We start from the raw sequence: 4,877 nt of genomic DNA, 5'->3' as shown, positions 1-4,877 counted from the left end.
ACCACAGTTGGATGGAATGATTGGAAAGGGATACTTTGGGAGATTCACAAACATCAAAGATCTGTCAGAAGAGGAAAATGACCAATCTAAAGCAGAAAATATTATGGAGGAGAAGAATAATGAAACTCTATAAGATTATGAACATGGATTAGATGATATTACTGATTAAATTTAAGATATGCTTGCAAATCAAGCTCATTTTTGGAACTATTCATTAGTTATACCTGTAATCTTTTGACTTTGAGATTTTATGAGAAGAATAAGTATTCAATTATTGTTTCTATATGTTTAATAGTTGTATTATGTGATTATCACTTTAATTTTTATGTGAATCATTATTTTTTGAAGAAAAAAAATTGTGATTATTATTAGCTTTTGATATGGAATTCATAAAAATTGTTACTTTTTTAAACTTTTTTTTGTTAAAATTATCTCATAAAAAATTATTTATTTGGCATGTCATTGTCAGCAAAAGGGTCTCAAAATGTGTATTTTTTTGTTATATCTATATTTAAAATGTGTTTTTTTATGTGAAATGTTAAAAATTATTGCTATTTTAGTGACAATTATTTTATGTGCACTGAAATATTAATTAATGGTAGATAAATATATAGAAAATCGTAACTTTAAAATATATTATGTGAAAAAACTAGGATATCACTAAAACAAATTTGAAAAGAAAAACAAAAAAACACAAACCTGAAAATCACATCAAAATAAAGATATCAAGTAAGAAGAAAAAGAAGAAGAAGACAACTATTTCAAAAATTGTTCAATTTAAAAGATAATTATCCACACTTAATACATTAGGAAATTTAAAGTGTCGAAAATAAGTATTTTAAAAAAGGGGGTTGACGCTGCATCAATACTTTTCAAAATCTACATGAAAATCACTAGCATTTTAAAAATAATGTTCATACTCGATACATAAAAAAAATCAAAGTGTCAAAAACATGCTAAAAAAAATAGGTGTATTTTGAATCACCACTTTTCAAAATCGAATGATTTTTTTCTACCTAAAAGAAATGGGTACTCGGTACAATTCCCGTTTCAAAGCTTACATTTTTGTTGGTTGGTTCAGTGTGTGAGTGAATGAGTGAAGGTTGCATTGAGTAAATAGGCTTCAGACCTAGTTGTAAGAAGAATTGCTTCAATGTATCAGTGTTAATGGTTGGATAGTGAGCAAAACTGAGGCATGTTGCATAATAGATCATATTTGAAGCTGATGTAGTGGACATTGTTTTGGAGAGTTTTGTATGTTGCTGGATAATTCTTGTGGGTGACTCTCACAATTGTTTTTGTAGGAGTTTTTGATGCAGTTGGCGCATAGCCATAGCGTCTTTTGTTGTTGATTGTATTATGCAACATTATATTCTGATGTGAGGGTTTGATATTATGATGGTATTTCAAATTTGATGTGGCCACTATTTTTCTAGTTTGGAGAGCATATGTTTGTGGTGCTTATATTTTATTTTATGATTATATTGATGCTAGAGGTTGTATTGCAGAACTTAATCAACTGGAGCAGAAAATATTGGGATCTAGTTTGAAAATAGATGAAAGGGCGTCTGCAAACAGTAGAGGAGCAATGATTTTTAATTTTCTGTGAAAGGAACAATTTATCAATCTAATGGTAGTTGGATAATCCAATTGCAGTTGGGCAAGGATCGTTGACCAAGGTGGCTTTCAGTGGATGGTGGTTTGTAGATCTCCGTAAGAACTTAGTCCTCTGAGTTGATTAGCAGAATTGAGTCTCTTGGCTGATGGGAGTCATCAAATCTATGTAAAAGACACTTAATATAAGATTCAGAGCAGTGCAACAACAACAAGGGTGGTTTTTTCTTTGGTGAAGGGTTTTCCACCAGATATCTTGTGTCTATTATGTAATGGATTTTATGGTTGTGCTCGATGGTTTTGTTTCTCTCATGGTTGTTTGATATTAGCTTCTCAAATTTTTATATTCATGTGAATATATAATATGTTGCTAGTTATATGCATGATTCAATAACTGAAGCTTAAATCGGCAAAAATTGTATGCAAGTCAAACTATTGATTCACCCCCTCCCCCAGTAGTGCTTAAAGGTTTTGAACAAATTCATCAAACATAGAGCGTTAATAACATTGCCACCTCATCATCTATTAATATAAATCATGAACATCATATGCAAGATAACATCATCAACATGAGCATGCATAATTTTAATGGAACCTTCCATCCTACATTTTTCTTTTATTAAAATATGTACGTACAATGATTCAAAACAAGATGGCTCAATGAAACCAAATCTCAAATACAAAAAACCATATAATAAACAAAAAAACAAATACCAAATGTGTTTACCCCACTGGGCCACCCCACCCCTACTGCAAGTCATCCATTTTCTAATATAGGTCATATCCTTCCTCGATTGAGTTGGTTCTGTTGGCTCACCTCTTCCCTTGGGCCTTGCACTACTGTAGGCCCGAGACACTATACTTATTTCCTCATCAATCTTTCATTCTATTCTCACTCCAAATTATATGTGTGAGCATGTTTTGGTTGTGTATAGTTGTGTTCCATTATATGGAGCGAGTCATATGTTTATATGACTCGTTTCACCTCCATGAAATTTCATGTTGAATCATTTCATCTCACCATGTAGGTCAACTTGCTTAGGTGCAGGGCCTTGGTTCGGGACGACACTTGTTCCATCAAGAGCCTTCAAAATTTGTTTAGTATAGTGCTAAAATTCATGTATTGCGCTCTCTGATTTCTTGTATTTTCGTAACCAACATCCTCGGATCATCTCATCTTGGAGGCCCTCAGAATTTATTTCCCAAGTCATCTTGGTTGGCTAACATAACTTTATTTTTTCGACAGTTCTTCATGTTTCATCGCATTTTCTACGATATAAACATTTCATTTCTTTTGATGGGGGTTCATTTCCTAATTAACCCTAACATAATTCTGCAAGTAATCCTCTAGTAGGGAATTGATAATCTCCATTTTTCCATCTATCTATGAATAAAAGCTAGAACTATGAAGCAACTCTATCCCCACAATATCCCCACAAGATTGAATAATTAGATCCAAAACTTCCATGTGAATCTTCTATCTCTATCTAAAACAATGCTCAATGGTAACCCCCATTACATAACAACATTTCTAAATAAATTCTATGTTTTCTATTTTGTATTGCATGGCACCTTCATAGGTCTAAAAATGGCATAGTTAGAGAATTGATCCACAATGGCCAATAGTCCATTATAGCCTTGCAACAACTATGAGATGAAATCCATCTAGATACTTTCCCAAGTCCTCTCTAGAATTGGTTAAGGGTGAAATAATCTTTCATGTCCTAGTGTCAGGTTTATCCAATAGATATATGATGCAAGCATGCACATATTCCTCCAAACCACACATCATTTTTCCCCAAACATATCCTCTTTCCAATAATTCCACTGTCCTTATAATCATGGGTGGCTAGCCCAAGGAGAGTCATAACACTCCTTCAAGAGTTCCATCCCAATTACACCAACTCTCAACACATAAAATACAGGATCCATAAAACAAAATACCATCTTGTAATAGGAGTTTTCCTCATCCTCCATTCCTTCACCTACTTCATTATGATCTTCACTTTCATGTCACTCTTCAGTCCATCATAAATCCTTCTTTGCAAATATTTAAGAAAATGAGTCTAAATCTCTCATAGAGTAGGTAAGTTCTCCTCTCCTTCATCAATCACTTCCAATTGTTCCTTCCTGCGTAAGGTGTCCACAATCGCATTGAGTTTCCCTAGCCTATACTCAATCGTCATGTCAAACTCAACAAAAAATGTATTTCCTTCAAGACTACTTCAAAGACAACATGTGTTGGGTAGAAAAGTATCATGTTGCAATCCATTAGGGGAATTGCATAAACTAGAAGGCATAACTGGGAATTCATAACTTCATACCTTGTTACCATGGCTCTCTTAGTTTCATCTCCATTTGAAATTGAGACTTGATATTTACCCTATCTCAAAAACACTTTTTTGAACATTTAGCCTTAACCAACCTGTCGAGCAAGTTGTTGCTAGTGGAAGGGGGTAACATATCTTCACAACCTTCTTATTCAGCACTCGGTAGGCAATACACATCCTTAGCTCACTTACCTCCTTCTTCTTCTCAAAAAGAATAGAAGGACCACAAGGGGATTGACAAGGACAAATGAATCCAACATTGACCAACTCTATAATTTCCTCCTCAACTCATCCAACTTTGGTCTTGACAACCTTAGGAGCTTGTGCGAGTAGTGGAGCACCAAGCTCAAGCTTAATGTGATGGTTCATTTCTCTTCTTTGCAAGATCACTTTTAGAACCTCATTTGTCATCCTTTTTGCATATGATTCTAACAACTTCAAATGTTTTTTGTTGAATAAGAATCCCAAGTCCATCATCTCCTACTTCCTTAATTGTTGTTGCATATATCTGGGCATTTGAATTTTTGGCTTGTTTCTTCATGCTCAGTGTAAACACAAGTTGCACCTTCTCCTTTTGTTTCTCTTGTGTGGTTGTGATCACAACTCATGTCTTGTTGTCATCCAAAATAATGCGTCAGTCCATCAACGTTGTCAGGTCCACCCAATTTGCTCTCAGGAAATCATGTCCCAATATCACCTCAAAATCATCCATCCAGATCACTGTGAAATCTAAAACTTCCTTTGAACCATAAATCTAAACTGACACATCTACTACCAATTCTATCACAATCTTAAGCTTGGAATTGACTAGTTTCATTGTTTTACTACTCATAGATACTTCTAACACAAGATTTTTTACCAAACTTTCCCTCAAGAATTGTGTGAGGAACGCATGTCAACAAGTGAAAGTACCAACTTCTTGCATATTTACAT

Source organism: Pinus tabuliformis, chromosome J, assembly GCF_031772625.1.
Source record: "Pinus tabuliformis cultivar Carrire ecotype Pingquan chromosome J, CPIR1, whole genome shotgun sequence".
NCBI classification, from domain to species: domain Eukaryota; kingdom Viridiplantae; phylum Streptophyta; class Pinopsida; order Pinales; family Pinaceae; genus Pinus; species Pinus tabuliformis.
Note: the sequence above shows the minus strand (reverse complement) of the source record.